Source organism: Pleurodeles waltl, chromosome 8, assembly GCF_031143425.1.
Source record: "Pleurodeles waltl isolate 20211129_DDA chromosome 8, aPleWal1.hap1.20221129, whole genome shotgun sequence".
NCBI classification, from domain to species: domain Eukaryota; kingdom Metazoa; phylum Chordata; class Amphibia; order Caudata; family Salamandridae; genus Pleurodeles; species Pleurodeles waltl.
Window position 1 is genome coordinate 369610763 of NC_090447.1, and position 19480 is coordinate 369630242.

General features: G+C 47.2%; 1 protein-coding gene across 1 annotated transcript in view; it reads right to left on the reverse strand.

Annotated features, from left to right (window-relative positions):
• MYO16 (myosin XVI) overlaps positions 1-19480 on the reverse strand; it is a 2485855-nt gene that overhangs the window by 734310 nt on the left and 1732065 nt on the right. The gene's annotated exons all lie outside the window — the stretch shown is intronic.

Below are 19480 nucleotides of genomic sequence, written 5' to 3' on the forward strand. Positions count from 1 at the left end.
TAAACGCGAACTACCCAAATTAGCAAAAAAAAGCTTAGCAATGGGGGAGGGGAGATCTAGCATCAAAAGGGTTAAAACAACAACTGCACATTTCTTTACTAGATGAAAATTAAATAATAGGATCAAATTCTCTGACAGCTTAAGCATATCCTCCAATTAACCTGAAATAAGCATTTGTTTTCTTTGGTTGTACATGGAATTCAAAAGTTTCCTCCATGAGGAGAAGAGCCTTCAAATTGCATGAACAGAAGTGGAGAAAAAGTAGTGTCTACAGACAACCTGTTGTGATGTCCCTAACCATTGGAAACTGGTAAACTACCACATACACAGAAACCAGTGGTTAACCTGGACTTTGGTTTTATAATGGCAATGGGTCTGAACTGAATACTGAGAAGCCATAAATCTTCCTGAAGCACCTCACAGGCAGTGACTATTTTCTTCTTTCTTATCTATCATAGAGGCTAGACAACTCATGATTCAAATGCAGTAAGAATTCTTGTGCAAAAATCTTGGAGTGTTGAGCAGCCATTTTATGAGCGGCACCTTGCTTGTGCAGCTTTTATTGAACAATCCAAACAAGGGAAATAAGGCGTGCTTATTAGTAGCATAAAGTATGATCAAAAGACTAAGATGAATAGTACATGGGATTCTGCAATCCTTGTATTGAAACCTGCCTCCAGTTGCTTTAAAATTGGCACCTCTAGTGATGACATCAGAACTCGACTGTAACACGTTATTGCAGTAAAATTCTGACATCACAATGTCTGTTGCCAGAGCCAGCAGCTGAGGTGAAAGGTAGATCAGGGCAAAAAGAATCTGTTTAAAGCAACAAAAATGAACGGTTGTGTTTCTTTTTCTGCTCTATTTTTCTAGCTTAAAGTGACTAGCAGAAAGAAAATGATTATTTTTTGCATTCCTTAAATAACTGGAGAAAAGTTAGGATCTTTCTTTATGTTTCTACACATTGTCTACTACTGCAGTTTTTTAAGGTAAAAAATGGACTTGTATTGAACGGTTTCTAATACCTTTTTGCAACAAACATCTAATAGGTTTTGATGTGTTTAGTTTTGCACTAACAATTAAAACGTTATTCTTCATGTTTGCAACATGCTTTCTAGTTCATATGAAAGAGCTATGCACCAATGTTTTAAGTGGTTTGTGGGAAAGGTGATGGTGTGATCCTGTGTTACATGGGATAAAAAACCCTTCTGTACTTGATAAGGATAGTGCAAGTCAACTCAGAGTTGCATTACTTAATAAAGGGGCCTAATTTCTCTATATGGTTATGGAACTCCTTAATGACTGCACTTGCAATATCCTTATAATGTGCAGCATGGTATGGTTTATCCCATATATATACATATATATATATATATATATATATATATATATATATATATATATATATACCTGCAAGCGTGGAGGGGTGACTTCCACCTCAATTCAGCAAAGTACGCCGTATTCTGGGATCTGTTAGTTCAGTTATTTTTATTTTAAAGACAATCGCACCAACATGTTTAGACCCTTCTGGTCTTTGTCACAGTTGGGGAGTCCTTTCACAACTTCACTATTTATACCGAAAAGCCTGCTCTGCCGATTATGAGCCACTGTGGGTTATTTAGTGGAGTAACATCTTACCTTTTAAGCAAGAGCTTTTAAACAACATGTTGAAATACTAATAATCTTATTTGTATGGGCTTTATTGAGTATTGAACTTATATGGCAGATGCTTATAACTCTTGTCATTTGTGGCATATTTCCTAGGAATTTGTGTAGGGCAGAGCAGCAAGCCTTTCTGCTGTGCACTCCTACTCCAATTCGAAAGGTCAGAAATGCACAGTATTTACAAGATACAGTGCATTTCTCTTCTTTCTCCCTGCACTGGCCGCAATTCAGGCACCCTTGCACCATGGTGCAAGGGTGTCTGCATTGTATGCTGGATTGTGCAGATGGGATACCTTCCTGCACAAAAACAATCCTTCTCCAGCACACATAGAAAGAGGAAACAACAAGGAGAAATGAAGATTTTTCTCGTTGTGCATGCCCTGGGGAGGCATATAGTTTTCATGCACTCCCAGGTTTACAGCTTCTTGTAAATCTGGGAATACGTAAAAAAAAATGGATGTGTGGAAACATTCCACGCAATGCCCATGAAACACCTCCCTGGTGCAGTGTAAGGCAACGCAGCAACTTGCACTGTGTTGCCTTACTCCATATCTTCGAGGCCACAAAAAGCCAAACAAAGTGGCTTTGTGTGGCCTTGTAGATATGGGTCTGCACTATGCGCAGCCAGTACGTCACAAAATGTGATGCACCTGTGGCACTTGGGGCTTGTAAATATGGACTAGAGGTACAAAGGCCTTTTGCATTTCTCAATGGACCGAGTCACAATTTTGGCCTTTAAGAAATGCAAAACAGCTTTTTCCTATGTACAAAGGCCTTTAGGGAATTGCCAAACGTGATTTTTACCGTTAGCAAATGCAAAATTGCATTTTAGTACATCTGGCCCGTAGTCCATTAGTTTAATGCATAATTATCTATGACATTATCAACTAAGTATATCAACATTACCAGACAGCTCCTTTGTCAGAGCTCATCCATGATATAATAAAGGCTACTGTTAGACCTGGCAGCCTAAGGGTGGTCACCCCTAACTTTTTGCCTGCCTCCCTCCACTTATGAGATACTGTTTTTGCTGGTTTTTAGGTTCTGTGCACTTTACCACTGCTAACCAGTGCTAAAGTGCATATGCTCTCTCCCTTTAAACATGGTAACATTGGATCACACCCAAATGGGCTATTTAATTTACTTATAAATCCCTAATAGAGTGCACTATATGTGCCCAGGCCCTTTAGATTTAAAGCTACTAGTGGGCCTGCAGCACTGATTTTGCCACCCACTTAAGTAGCCCCTTAACCTTGTCTCAGCCCTGACATTGCAAGGCCTGTGTGTGCAGTTTCACTGCCAAGTCGACTTGGCATTTAAAAGTATTTGCCAAACCTAAAACTCCCCTTTTTCTACATATACGTCACCCCTAAGGTGTGCCCTAGGTAACCCCTAGAGCATGGAGCTGTGTAGCTCAAAGGCAGGACAGGTACCTGTGTAGTTTACATGTCCTGGTAGTGTAAAACTCCAAAATTCGTTTTTACACTACTGTGTGGCCTGCTCCCTTCATAGGCTAACATTGGGGCTGCCCTCATACATTGTTTGAGTGGTAGCAGCTGATCTGAAAGGAGTAGGAAGGTCATATTTAGTGTGGCCAGAATGGCAATACAAAATCCGGCTGACTGGTGAAGTTGGATTTAACATTACTATTTTAGAAATGCCACTTTTAGAAAGTGAGCATTTCTCTGCACTTAAATCTTTCTGTGCCTTACAATCCACGTCTTGCTGGGTTTAGTTGACAGCTCCTTTTGCATTCACTCATACACACCCCAAACACAGGATACTTAGCCTCACTTACATACATCTGGGCTGGGAGGGTGGAGGGCCTGTTCTCACAAAAAGGACTGCCACACCCCCTACTGGGACCCTGGCAGACAGGATTGAACTGAAAGGGGACCTGGTGCACTTCTAAGCCACTCTTTGAAGTCTCCCCCACTTCAAAGGCACATTTGGGCATAAAAACAGGGCCTCTGCCCTACCACCTCAGACACTTCCTGGAGAAGAAACCTGAACCAGAACCTGCACCCTGACAAGAAGAACTGCCTGGCTGCCTAAAGGACTCACCTGACTGCTTTCTGAAGAGGAGAGCTGCCTTGCTGTTGCCCTGCTGTCTTGCTGCTCTCTTTCTTTGCTGCAAAAGTGCTCCCCAAGGGCTTAGATAGAGCTTGCCTTCTGTTCCCTGAAGTCTCAGGACCAAAAAGACTTCTCTCCTGCAGCATATCCTTTTTGTAATTAATACAGTCACTTATATATGGCGTTACATGTTCACAACTGCACCAGAGTGTCACCATAGTATGTGTATAGAACCTTATCTGTTGTAAGGACTGTTTGACCTTAACTCACTTAAATCAGTGTATATGTCTCATGATATGATATGTGACAAGCTCTCTTGCCAATATGCAGATGATACAAAAGAAACACCAAAATAAGTAAACGCATTCATAAGTGCATAAAAAAGTTCCTCATCCATGTTCAATCCAAATGGGACCTTAATTCTCAGTTGAATGATGTGCTTACATTCTAGTCATAGTAAGATTTGCACACGATTTTGTGGTTTGGTAACCATATCCTAATATCTTAGTGTCCGCCAGTCATTATCATGACATTGAGCCATATGGTTTGCCACCAAATATGCCATGTCCTTTTATTTCACAGCTCAAATATGTTCGAATATTCTCTTTTTTAACATACATATGGTGCTTCCTATGTAGTTCAAACCACAGGCACACTGAATTGCATATATCATCTATTAGAAACTGCATGTGATTTTATGTTTGATCTTTCACTGTTGGTTATGTCTGTCCAAAACAGTCTGCATGTTCATCCCAATTTTGCATGCCTTGGAATTGTAACATTTAGTGAATCCATATTGTAGCTCATTCTACCAAGCTTTCATGTGTTGCTCTGAGAAGTGGCTTTTCACCATTTTTCCTTCAGTGACAAAACTTTCCTAAAGGTTACCTGAGGTCTTCTAACCAGCTGGTTCCCAAGGTCAGGGTCTTTCGATATTACATGCCAATGTTTGTTTAATATATTGCAAGCCCTTGTACTCTCTTTACTGTAGTTTAGAACCAATCTCAATTGTGTATGGTCCATAATGATTGTCGCTTTCCTTTCTTCTGCATTTAAAATTTCCAGACAAGATTTATGTGGTACTTTCCTCACTGCCTCGCTGTTCTTAACCTCAGACTTTTAATCTGATCATCATCTCATTGTATTTGATTTTTACATAATTCTCCTATGAACAGCTCCTCCTCATCCGTATTAGTTCACCAAATGGTATGCTCTTGATATGTGATTTTGGGTGAAGCTGATTCCACATAAATTACTATTGGTAGAAGTGTCCTTCCTAAAAAGTGTGGTCTCTTTTTTTCCATTTTGTATGTATTCCATGATATCCATAAAGTTCACACTTGGTTTACTGGCTGAGTCTGTAAGTTGCAGACCCAAGCCATTTTTATTCAGTTTAGTGAAATATTGCAAAAAATCTTCAATTGTACCACCAAAATTAGGAACAAATTGTAGATGCCTCTCAAACACAATTTTCTTCAGGGCTTATTGATTATTCTGCCCCCAGGCATATTCCTTCTCCCACCACCCTATAGTGAAATTAGCGTAGTTTGGAGAGAAAGAAATGCCCATGGCAGTCCCACATTGTTGATGGTACATGTCATGCTTAAACAAGAAAACATTCTTTTTGAGACACATTTCAATTATAATGGGCAACATTTTTGTATGTTACAGCTCCTCAAAGTTTAGTTGTCTCAAAAAGTACCTACATACCTTCAGACCTACTTTATTTTTGATAGAGAAGTACAATGATACTACATCAATAGTTACTACCACATACCTGCTCTTCCAACTAATATCTGGTAGTATACATAGGAAGTCCGCTGTATCTTTGCTGTATGAGCTTAGTGTTTTAACAATAGATGCCAGATAGTAATCCTCATAGGTTGAAACAGTTTCATTAAAACAGTTACATGCCATAATATAGGTCTCCCAGGAAGATTGGTGAGTGTTTATGTATTTTGGGCAAGAAGTACATAGTAGTTATTGTTTGATATTAATTTTTCATGAATTAATACCCATGATTTTTTATCAAAAGGTCATCATGCCACTGTTTAAGTTTTTCAATTAGAGCAGTGATCAAATGATTCAGTTGATTTCTTGTTAATTTTTTGTAGTTAGTCGAATCATTTGTTTGTCTCTCAGACTCTCACGAAGTCAATTTAATTCAGGTGGACAATATTATCAACTTTATCAGCCAACCTTATTATGATTGAATAATTTTTCATTAGATCCTACACTGACATGCGTTTTCTCTTTGTTAGGATTTCTCTTTTTCTATGATGTCTTATTTTCTTCAGTTTATCAATGTTGGCAAGAACAGCCTCGGAAAAGATATCAAACTTATAGCCTGGCGAGAGTGAGTGGCACTATTTTGATTTGGTTTTCAGATCGCCGTATTTTTGTTTATTCTTACCAATTGCCATTTCCTCCAAAAATCCTATCTCTGTCATTTCATCTTCTTCTAGATTGTGCATTAGATCAAATAAGTTTCCTATATCAGCCATCTGTTCTATAAATAGCCCTGATGTAGAACTGGTGGGAGCCTGTAAATCATCAGTCCCCTTCAGTTTATAGGCATGAACGTTGGCTAATTTCCATTTGCATATGAATTTATAGGTGTCTATTTGTGTTTCAGTATATTAAAAATGCTGTTCCAGGCAGTACGATAGACCTTTATTGAGTACATGGTTTGATGAGTTCACAATAACTTATGACTCTGTGCTTATGATTCCTTCCTTAGACTGAAAAGTGGATATTGTTTTCTTTAACTATGCACTTATTTTCTTTCTTTTGGTTACCCTCTTTACCAAACTCGACCGCAACCTTGGCTTCCCTCTCTTGAGATCCTCTGATCTAGATAGAGCAATCCCATTTCCTCTAAAAGAAAGTGACTTTAGTTTCAGGAGTATTGGTGCTTGGGCTTTCTCCTTCACTTAAGTCTACATCCGATTCACTGGTTATATCCCCAGTTTGTATTTGGCTTTTGGAATCATATTTATTGTACCAACTGAGATTTGTGGATTGGCCAAAAACATTATTTGGGCAATTTCCTGCCCCTTAGGGGTCCCGTGGGGACCCCGCCATGTGTCCTATGGGATCAGCATGCCTGTATCCCTATGTGTTTTCCCATTTTATTTTTCTTCCCATGGGCCAAGCAACAAAAAAAATGGCCGGGGCAACTCTACTTTCAGATTGCAGCTAACCAATTAGTTCCTTGCTTTACGCCTGGATCCGCACCCCCCCCCCATGAGTGGAACATGTCCCTAGATATCTATATATGTTTTGTCTTTGATAATTTCGAACCCAATGGACAGATTCACACCAAATTACATAAAGGGCTTTTTCTAGAGCAAGATCTAGCTTTTTGCCAAATTTGATGTAATTTCATTTAGCCATTTGGGCTGTAGCCGTGTCTAAAAATGGTAAAATCCCCATAGACATTGGATGGGGAAAAAGTGTTTCCGACCCCTACTTTTTCTTGGCCGCTGCTTGACGGATCAACCGAAACTGTCCACAAATCAGCTAAAGTTAGTGGCAAACACCTTTTGAAAATTTTGTGAAGATTCGCCAAACTTATTAGCAACACAAAAAAGCTTCCTCTATGGGAATTGTTGGTCCTAACTATACCAACCTACTAGCTATTGCTACTAGGTAATATATATACATATCTACACACACACACATATGTACATTCTTCCATTAGTGCATGCCCCTGGGATCTGGCCCACTCAGTGGCTAAAATCAAACGTGGGAGCCCAAGCTTAATTTTATTTTATTTTTTACCTGGATCCACTGATCCACTGCAGTTTGGGGGTGAAAATGAAAAAAAAAATTTTTTTCCCATTGCGTGGTCCCTAGGGGTCCCCCGTACCAGAGCTAGGGGGTCACGGTATGCCTATGCTGCCCCTTTTTTTACTTTATTCTTGGGACTCTGCTAAGTCCAAGTCCCAAAATGGCTTCCAATATTTCCTGGTTGAAGCGCTGGCAGCCGATCAGATATCAGCAAGGGAACTGTGTGATCCACAGAGTCTCTGTATCCCTAGATATCTATTTTGTAACTTTAAATTTCTCTGAAACTACAGAACGGATTTACACCAAATCGCAAAAAGAACTTCTTTCTGGACCAAGATGTACCTTTCGGCCAAATTTGGTTGAATTCCATACAGTCGTACAGGCTACAGTACTGTCTAAAAATTCCAATGGAAACTGCATGGGGAAAAAGCATTTTTGGGTCAACCTTTTTACCAGCCCACACTTGACGAATCACCCTTAAACTTTGTAGACAGCAGCTGAAGTGAGTGACAAACTATTTTTGAAAATGTTTGTTATTGATGAAACAAAAAACTATTTTCCTATGAAAACTAGGGCCCTCATTATGAACATGGTGGCCCGTTGCACTCTGCCGACGGTGACGGTAGAAACCGCCAACAGAGGAGCAGTCCGGACCGCCAAATAATGATCCAAACGAAACACACACATCCCGCGAACCACCTACCGTCAGGAGAGGAGTGCCGACGACGATGGCAGAGTCCGCCCACAGGCCGTCGGAAAAGGCCCAACCTGCCCATAAAATTATGAACCACCATTATGCCGCCAGTTCTGGGGCGAGAACCACCACCACACAAAGCCAGGTGGAAATGAACCAAATATAAGGAACCCCGCACCGGAGTCCCACAGAACGTGCTGCGGCAGCCATGGATAGAGAGCTGCAGATCATGCCAGCCCTGCTCCTTGCCATAAAACTCCATGACCGAGACCGCCGACGAAGACGACGACCATAAGTACCGCAACCTATGAAACAACGGAGGAAAGGGCACAGTTACATATCCTCCCACTCCACCCACCCTGCAACGCCCCCCCAACCCTTCACGGCAGCACAAGTCATACACCCCACAGCAAGAGGTACTTACCCGACACAAGCCTAATCCAACTTGACCATAGTACATACAAAAGCCCCACACCCATAAAAAATTAAACAAATGACCAGAGTTCAACGATGTGCAGCCCAAACACAGGCCACACAGAAACTTTAATCACAAGCTCACAGAGCCAAACAGTCCAAACAGGGCCAATGCGCAGTCCGTATCGTGACAATTGTCATGTGCCACAAAGGGCCCAACCTGACTCCCACAAGTGCTTGGTACTCCACAAAATGGGGCACCATATGGGCATCCAGGCACCTCACAGAAGGGGGGCAGGGGGTGGTGGGGGTGGGGATTTTCAGCGGGGGTGGGCTTTTGACTTTCTTTGGGATGGTGGGGGGGAATTCTTCTCCTTTGAAGGGGGTGGGGGCTGTTTGCCTCGGGTGGAGCTGGATGGCCTAGGCTCTGTCTGGGCCTTTTTCTTATCTGGGGAAGGGACACAGGAATGTGAAGGGTGGACAGGGGTGGGCTGTGATGTGAAAGGAGCGGAAAGGGCAAGGAGATGAGCACGTTTGGGGACAAGATGGGGTGGGCCAGTGGGTTGGAAGAGGTCAGTACAGGAGAGGAAAAGTTTCTTTGGAGCAATTGGGTTGGGTGTGGATGAGGGCGTGGGAGTGGAGGCAGAGGGAGTGGATGTATGTGGTGTAGGGGTATGTGTAGTGGGTGCAGGTGACAGCTCAGTATGCTGTGGTGTGGTGGATGTCTGATGGGTGGGTGTCTTGGTGTGTTTGTGTGTCTTGGGAGGTGGGAGGGTGGACACAGTGAGAGAAGACAGACAGCTAGTGTGGATGTATGTTGTGTGGGTGTCTGCAAGTCTGGTGAGCGTGCTGCATGTGTCAACTACAGTAGAGGTAGTGAGTGCATGGGGTGCATGTATGGCTGTCTGCTTTTGTGGTGAGTGCAGAAAGAGGAGCAGTAACAGTGAGTGAAGGTGCAGTGCATGAGGGTGTGGATGTAGAGGGGACAGACAGGGAGACGGAAGAGGTGGGCACACTGGGAGAAGTGGACGTTGTTGTGTGTGCAGGTGTCTGTTGGCTGTGTGAATGCTTGTGGTGGAATGTGTGGTGCTTGTGTTTTGAAGTGTGCTTCTTGTGTGTTGACGTGCTTGTCAGCGTGTCTGAATGTGTGCTTTGGACGGGTGAAGGGAGTGGGGTGCTGGAAGGGGTAGAGGAGGTTGGAGAGGGGACGGAATGGCCAGGGAAACTGGCTGCCATCCAAGAGGAGGCAAGAGCCTAAAAAGATCTCTGCAGGGCAGATACAGCACCGTGAATGCCATCCAGATAGGCATTTGTCTGCTGCACCTCTGGTGCTAGCCCCTGGATGGCATTGACAATGGTTGTCTGCCCTACAGAGATGGTTCTCAGGAGGGCAATAGCCTCCTCTGTGAGGGCAGCAGGGCTGACTGGGACAGGGGAGGTGGTGCCTGGGGTGAAGGTGAGGCCCAGCTTTCTGGGTGGGTGGGCACGGCCAACCCAGTTGGGAGCAGAAGGGAGGGCGTTGATGGAATAGGGGGGGTGGCGGAAGATGTAACGGTAGTGGTGTGTGCACTAGGGTCTGCCACTGCTGTGGGGCCCCCTCCAGAGGAGGTCTCAGAGTCACTACCTCCTGTGGTAGTAGCCTCCCCCGTGGAAGTCCCCTAGCCCTATCACCCACTGGTCCCCTGGGCGTCGGTTGTCTCAGCCTCGGAGGATCCATGGGCCGCTGCCTCCCCGTGTCGGGGGCCTCAGCTCCCTCGCCTGATGTCGATGCTGTACCAAACCAACACAAGAGAACAGGGACGGGGAGACAAATAGGAGAGACGCTTGTAAATAGCTGAATGCAGGTACATAATGGCCAGACATACACCCACCCAGAAAACACACCCAACAGGCAGCACCTTTCACTATGCCCATGGCCATGCCCCTGATTGCTGACCAGAATACTGCTCAACACCCATCCCCTGAAATACCTACGGAGCAGAAGTAGGTGAACCCTGACAGAGACACCTCTACACCCTTTGGGGAACATACAGTAGATGGATACCAGTCAAATTCCCTCCCTCTAAGCATCATGAGCCCCATTACATACCCAGACATCCTTACAGACTGAAGTATGGTCAATAAGTACTCACCCCCTTGTGACTGCTGTGCAGCCTTCAAGCGCCCATCCAGGTCTGGATACGCCACCGCCAGGATCCATCGTATGAGGGGGGTCAGTGCCCAATGGGCACCCCTTCCACGTTGGGAGGACTTCCCCAACTGGGCTTCATTGATCTTTCGCGCATAGCGCCGTAGGTCCTCCCACCTCTTTCTACAGTGGGTGCTCCGCCAGTTGTAAATCCCAAATGTCCGTACCTCCTTGGAGATGGCATGCCAATGTGCACGGACCGCACCCGCCAAGCCAAGCACCAGCAGCAACCACCTGAAGTGCATCCTGCTCAACACCCGCTCTATCCACAGACACGCCGTGGAACTCTGGAACCTGCTCGACACCACATCTCCAGATGTCGCCTTCCTCACAGAAACCTGGATGAACGCCTCCTCAGCGCCCGACATCGCCATCGCCATCCTGGACGGATACAAGATCACCCGGAGGGACCGCGTCAACCAGACAGGAGGAGGCATCACCATCGTCCACAAGAACACCATCCGCATCACGACCAACTCCGACGACACCCTCACAGCCGCCGAACATCTCCACTTCCAGATACACACGACCCCAAGACCACACTCAGAGGCACCCTCATCTACAGACCCCAGGACCCTGCACACAATTCAGGGAAGACATCGCAGACTTCATCAGCCCACACGCCCTCCCCTCCGCTGACTACATCCTCCTAGGGGACCTCAACTTCCACCTGGAGAACAACAACGACAACAACACCACCACCCTGCTGGACAACCTCGCCATCCTCGGACTCAAGCAACTGGTGAACACCCCCACCCACTACTCCGGACACACGCTTGACCCAGTCTTCTCCTCCAGCAAGTACATCTCCTTCAGCCACTCCACCGGACTCCACTGAACAGACCACAGTTGCGTCCACTTCAGCTTCAGAAGAACCACGACTCACCACCACCCACAACAGGCTCCCCGCAGGAGCTGGAACAAGATCACCACCGACCAGCTCTCCACATCACTGAGCCAGAACCCTCCCGCCAGCTCAGCGGACCCCAACCAAGCAGCCAACAACCTCACACAGTGGATCACCAACTGCGCTGACAACCTCGCACCCCTGAAAACCCATCCCACCAGGCCCAATAGCAAGAAAGCCTCCTGGTTCAACAACGACCTCAAGAACTCCAAGAAGAACTGCCGCACCCTCGAGAAAGCCTGGCGAAAAAACCCGACACAGACAACATGACCGCCCTCAAGCACGCCTCCCTCAAACACCACCAGCTGATCCACACCACCAAGAAGACAGCATTCAAAGAATGACTAGACAACAACGCACACAACAGCAAGGAACTCTTCAGCATCGTCAAAGAGCTCTCCAACCCCAGCGCCGGAAACAACGACATCACTCCCTCACAAGACCTCTGCGACTCACTCGCCTCGTTCTTTCACTGCAAGATCGCCGACATACACAACAGCTTCGGCGCACAGACCACGCACCCAACCACCAAACCGACGCCCCCGACGCCCCCCAACACCACCCTCCGCGCCTGGACCCCGGTCAGCACCGAAGACACCATCCAGATGATGAACACCATCCATTCCGGTTCTCCAACCGACCCATGCCCCCACCACGTCTTCAACAAAGCCGGCTCAGTCATCGCACCCCATCTCCGGGAGATCATCAACTGCTCCTTCAACACCGCCACCTTCCCGGAGAGCTGGAAACATGCCGAACTCAGCGCCCTCCTGAAGAAACCATCAGCAGACCCCACCGACCTCAAGAACTACCACCCCATCTCGCTCCTCCCGTTTCCTGCCAAAGTAATCGAGAAGACCGTCAACAGACAGCTAGCCGCCTTCCTCGAGACTAATGGATCCCTCGACCACTCGCAGTCCGGCTTCCGAGCCAACCACAGCACCGAGACCGCCCTCATCGCAGCCACCGACGACATCCGAGCCCTGCTCGACAACGGCGAGACAGTGGCCCTCATCCTCCTGGACCTCTCCGCAGCGTTCGACACTGTCTGCCACCGCACCCTAGTGCAGCGCCTCAGCAACATCGGAATCCAAGAGAAGGCACTAGAGTGGATCATCTCGTTCCTCGCCGGAAGAACCCAGAGAGTCCGGCTCCCCCCGTTCAGATCCGAGGCCACCGAAGTCAGCTGTGGCGTACCACAAGGATCATCCCTCAGCCCCACCCTCTTCAACGTCTACATTAGCCCCCTCGCAGCCATCGCACGCCAACACAACCTCAACATCATCTCCTACGCCGACGACACCCAGCTGATCCTCTCCCTCACCAACGACCCAGCCACCGCCAGAACCAACCTGCACGAAGGGATGAAAGACGTAGCCGAGTGGATGATGAACAGCCGCCTGAAACTGAACTCAGACAAGACGGAAGTCCTCATCCTTGGATCATCACCCTCTGCCTGGGACGACTCCTGGTGGCCCCCTGCCCTGGGCAGCGCACCCAAACCAACGGACCACGCACGCAACCTGGGCTTCATCCTGGACTCCTCCCTCTCGATGACCAGACAAGTCAACACAGTCTCATCATCATGCTTCAACATCCTACGCATGCTCCGAAAGATCTTCCGATGGATCCCCACCAAAACCAGGAAGACGGTCACCCAGGCACTTGTCACCAGCCGACTGGACTACGGTAACACCCTCTACACCGGAACCACGGCCAAACTACAGAAAAGACTCCAATGCATCCAGAACGCCTCTGCACGCCTCATCCTTGACATCCCCCGTCACAGCCACAACTCCGGACACCTGAGAGACTTGCACTGGCTCCCCATCAGCAAGAGAATCACGTTCCGTCTCCTCACCCACGCACACAAGGCCCTCCACGACCTGGGCCCCAGGTACCTCAACAACCGCCTGACCTTCTACACTCCCACCCGCCAGCTACGATCGACCAGCCACGCCCTCGCCGCCGTGCCACGCATTAGAAAAGCCACCATGGGAGGAAGATCCTTTTCCTACCTGGCAGCCAAGACTTGGAACTCCCTCCCCATCCACCTCCGCCTGACCCAAGACCACCTCTCCTTCAGGAAGCAACTCAAGACCTGGCTGTTCGAGCAGTAGCGGTCCCCCCTCCCCCAGCGCCTTGAGACCCTCCGGGTGAGTAGCGCGCTATACAACTTTCTTGATTGATTGATTGATTGAATGTGCCCTCTTCTGGTGGGAGCTGACCTAAAAGGATGACACAGAAATGGAACACAGAGGTCAGGCACTTGCACAATAGGAACAGCTGGCTAATCGTCCACTATGGGATGGACAGTACTCACAGACATACAGGACTGTCGCACGCAGCATGCCATGCACTATGGCCCATGCAGGCTCAGAGGTGCAAACATATGAGCAATCAACACCATCCATTACACACACACAGTGACCCCGAAACCCACACTCACCTGTACCTCTGGCCGTCCATACAGTTTTGCTTACAGGGGCAGGACCCCGTCCACTAGCTTCTCCAGTTCTTCCTTGTAGAAGGCCGGGGCCCTTTCCCCTGCAACACATGGCACATCCATAGCCAGAGGCAGTCCACAGCAGTAAACGGAGTGGAGTACCTGTCCTCACGAGATCAGGGAGTCAAGTGATCAACGTTCCTCGGCGGTGGTACTGACTGTAAATATATGCATTCCCTCCTTGCCATCATTTGGGCACACAGGACTACCATCATGCACAGAATTGACAATAAAGTTGTTCTCTGCCACTTGCATCCATACTCCACTTTGTTCACTATTTAAGACAGGGGACAGTGTTACAGGTGTGAAATGTGTTTTATTGGTAGAAGTGAGTGAATTGTGCTATTTACAGTGATGGGAGTCGTAAGGTAGGGGGGTCCTCAAAACCAACATGGTGGCAGCCTTGTTGGTAGTATTGATGGGTCCATTTTGTCGCACAGTACTTCAAATTACCCTCAGCTAAGTGTTGTTGGGGAATGGGTGGGATGGTTGCTTTGCATTTGTATCAGAGTCAATTGTTGGCGGGGGCCTTGTTCTTAGCTGGGTTTCCAGTGCCATATCTTGGCCTGAGAGTACGTTTGGGTGCCTGCTGTGGAGCTTCTTGGGGTGACATGGTTGGCCCTTGGGTACTTCCTGGGATGTTTCTGCTGCTTGGGTCATCTGATGCTGGTTGTCCAGGGCTGTTGTGGGGGCCTCTTGTCCGGTGTGGGTGTCAGACTGGTTTTTGACCAACTGCAGCAGTGCTCCTGCTATGGTGGCCATTGTGGCATTGTGCTCTTTCCACTGCTCCATGACCTGTTGGTGTTGTTCCTGCTGCATCCTCTAACTTTGCTCCAGGGTGGACACAATCTGTGCCAACCTGTCTTGGGTATGTTGGTAGGCCCCCAATACCTCTGAAATAACGTCCTGGGCTGCTGCATCCATCCTGTGGCCTCCCCCCTGGCCCACGAGACCCTTGCACTTGCCCTATCCCCCTGTGCCTGTGTCCCCTGCAAAGGTCTGGCAGTACCACTTGTACTGGGGCCCTCGCCTTCCTGCATGTTGGGAGTGGGATACTGTGGCCTCTGTACCTGTGTTCCACCAGTCTGTGCCCTGGGTACATTGGTGTGGGTACGCCTGCCCTGGGCGGCTGGTCTTGACTGGTTGGTAGGGGTGACAGTGGTTTCCTGGGTAGGGCTGATGCATGGTGAAAGTCCAGGACTGTGTGAGGGGAAAGCCTGCTCATCAGTGTCCAGGGATCCTTCACCAGTGTCTTGTGAGGTGCCTCTGTCTCCCTGGAAGGCAGTGGCACTCCTTGTCCTGTCCGTTAGGGTTGCATGGGTTGTGGTGCCTGTTGGGGGACATAGACATGTCTGTTACATATGCATGAAGGTTTGAGGTGTAAAGGACTGGGCTATTTTGTGCTGGTGTTACTTTCAGTGGTCTTCCAGGGTGCCTTTGTGAGGTTGACATTGTATTTAGCGCCAGTGTGGGGTGGCATTGTGGTGGGGGGTATTGTTCCATTGTGGGTACGTGCAGGGGTGGATGGCTGTGCACAGCGGGAGTGATGTGGGCCTGTTAGTGGGTTTGAGGTCATGCAGGGGGGTGGAAGTAGTGGGTAATGGCTGGATGGGGTGTAGGTCCAGGTGGGTGTGGGTGGGGTGGTGCATGCATTGCAGCTGTGGTGGATATGGGGTAATTGTAGATGACTTACCCAAGTCCATTCCTCCAGTGAGTCCTGTGAGTCCCTCTGGGTGCAGGATGGCCAGGACCTTTTCCTTCCACTCGGTGTAGTCGGGTGGTGTTGGTGGCGGTCTTACCCCAGTCTTCTGCACTGCGATGTGGTGCCTGGATGCCATCCCCAGACCTTCCCCCGCAGATCGTTCCATCTCTTCCAGTTGTCATCCCTGGTGCATGGATGGTGTCCCACTGCATTCACCCTGTTCACAATGGTCTGCGACAGCTCCAATTTCCTGGCGATTGGGGTGTGCTTCACCTCGGCCCGAAGATTTGTGGCTCCATCTTCAATATCTCGTCCACCATGGTCCTTAACTCCCTTTCGGTGAAGTGTGGAGTTTTGGGGGGGGACATGGTGAGTGTGGTGGATGGTGTTGGGACTGGGAACGAGGTAAGGGTGCTCTTCTGTGGGTCAATGTGCGTCTTCTGTGTGCTGGCGTTCGCTGTCTGGCTCTGGTGCTCTCCGTCTTCTTGTCCTGCTTTCGTTGCAAGGGATTGTGGGGTGTGTCTGGGGTGTTTTATGGGGTTCTGGATGTCTGTCAGGTGTGTGGGTCAGACACCTATCCAATGTGTGCACTTCTTGCTGTTGAGTCTACTTGCTGCCCATGGCGGTCGCAGCCGCCAATGGTGGTCCGGCCTCCACTGTCTGCTGAGGTGATTTGTGCATCATTATTTGCAGGGCGGGATGTGAGTGTGCTTGGCGGTGGCGGGGTGGGGTGGTCCGAGATTCCCGCCGACAGAGTCATGGCGGAGAGTGGTGGTCTGGGGATTTTTGGCGGGGTTGGGCTTTTAGTTCATTATATGGCGGGTTTCCATTCACCGCCAACAACGGGATTCAGTTTACCGCCAACACGGCGGTTGGCGCTCTTTCCCGCCATGTTCATAATGACCGCCTAGGTCCTAACTATAACTACCTCCTGACGGTATATATATACATATATATATATGTATATATATATATATATATTACCAAGTGGTGGTCACCAATAACTACTCATAATAAGTACCATGTTTCCATAGAAAAAGCATTTTTGACTTGCCTATATCCTTGCCGGCATTTGACGAATATTCATGAAAAAGTGGGCTGGTGATTTGTGTTGCACACATAAAGTTTTCTGGTGGTCCGTCATGCGGGGGGCGAGAAAAAGGGGGGTCAAAAAAGTTATCTTTCCCATGTTAATTCCCATAGAAACTTTGAACATGACTAAAGACCGAACCACTGGATGGAATTCCACCAATTTGGCAGAAAGCTAGCTTTCATTATGCAGATTGTTCTTCTGCTTATTTGGTGTAAATCCGTTCAGTAGCTTTGAAGAAATTTAGGGAAATCCAAATTTGGATATCTCTGGCAGTGGTGACTTCGTGATTATTTCGCAAATATTTTGCGGAAATTCAATTTTCGCACATGCACATGTGAAAAGAAGCACTGTAATTGGCTGACCGCAACCTGACTAGAAAGTTGTTGTCACCATTTTATTTCACAGGACACAGTCCCCAGTGGTAAAAATTCTAATTGAAAGTGCCATAAGGGGTCAAGGTGAAGTTACACTGACCCCAGGGGGGTGATATAGGTGTGTTTTAGTTGTAAATTATGTATTTTAAAAAAAAATTCATCACCATATATGATATTTGTTCAAATGTGCATATTTTCACGAATTATTTGCAAAATATTCACAAATGTGAACAAACTTGAAAGAAAAACTACCAACTCATTCATACACTAATTCATTCACTCATATATGCACTCAGAGAATCATGTGCCCATTCACACATCCACTCAGACCCACTCATAGACTCACACACCCATTTTCAGATCCATTCAGACACTCAGACACCCACTCACAGATCTATTGAGAGAGACAGGCCCTGTGGCCAACTTGCACTATGCACGTGCAAAGGTCATGCGTGGAGCAGGGTTGGGTGATTATAAGTGATTGGCTGCAAGGCCTGGCTGCAGGCCAGGTCTTGTGGCCAACCCCTGTCATTCACAGCCAAAGGCCATGTGCAGCAGTTGTTGAAGTAACGTATAGAAATTAAAATTACTTAGGGGGTCATTACGACCTCAGCGGGCTTGCAAAAAGACTGCCTAGGCTGCGGGAGACAGAATACCGCCATTGCCGGCTGTATTCCTGGCTCCCTATTATGACATTTCTGCTGGGCCAGCGGATGGTAACAGTGTTACCGTCCGCTGGCCCAGCGGAAATGTCACATCAACATTGCTGCCGGCTCGTTAATAGAGCCGGCGGCAATGCTGATGTGCAGCGGGTGCAGTAGCACCCGTCGCGCATTTCACTGCCCGAAATTCGGGCAGTGAAATGCGCGACGGGGCTATGCCTGGGGGCCCCTGCACTGCCCATGCCAAGTGCATGGGCAGTGCAGGGGCCCCCAGGGGCACCCCAAGTCCCCTTACCGCCAGCCTTTCAATGGCGGTGTTTACCACTACGGACATGCTGGCGGTGTGGACTCATAATCCCCAGGGCAGCGGTGCTTGCAGCGCTGCCCTGGGGATTATGACCGCCAGGCGGAATCCTGGCGGGATATTGGAGGGGCCGGCGGTCTGGCCGTGGCAATTCCGCCACGGTCATAATTGCTGGCGGAACACCGCCAGCCTGTTGGCAGTGTTACCGCCACATTACCGCTGGCCGCCATGTTAAAAAAAACATAGAAATTTCACTGGAAAAAAATAAAGGTTACAGGGATGATATAGTTAAGTTTTGAATTTACGAAACCATAGAAATTCAGCAGTTATAGTTAGATTTCTTTCAAGTAACTATAACTTGTGCCCAAACGTAACTATAACTTGTGCCTTTGCCATGCACAGCTAATCATTCCACATATTATATCATTGATGACATCTTCTATTTCATCTTTGATATTGTCAGTGCAACATTTGCAATAAAATTATTGATAAGAAAACAGTTCATGGCAAGGGCACGAGTTATAGTTAGCTTTTAGGGCGCAAGTTATAGCTACTTGAAAGAACTCTAACTATAACAGCTGAATTTCTATGGTTTTGTACGCTTAAGTTTAGAACCTAACTATAACATCCCTATAACCTTTGTTTTTTTCAGTAAATATGTATGTATATATATATATATATATTTATATATATATATATATATGAAAGAAAAGATGTCCTGATCTGCGTGTTACGGCGCACTTAATTCTCCGGTGGTGCTGGTTTGAGGCAGGACAACCATATTTTCAAAAAACAAGATTCTCTTTCTGTTTTAGCAAGAGAAAACCGCACTCTGTCGTTGTGCCAAAAATACCTTAACTTTTAATACATTAGTGAGATCATAAACAAACAAACAGGAATCCCCTGACGCGTTTCGGTCTCACCAGACCTTGTTCACAGGTGTTTCCTGTGTGCTAATTTCGGCGCTTAAAATAAAGTACTCCAAAGTAACAGAAAAAATACTCAAGTTACACCACTTATCAAGAGTTACTCCATAACATCACTAAATATATATACTTTAACAAAGAAAAATTAAACGTTTTTCTATATACATATTTACCAAATTG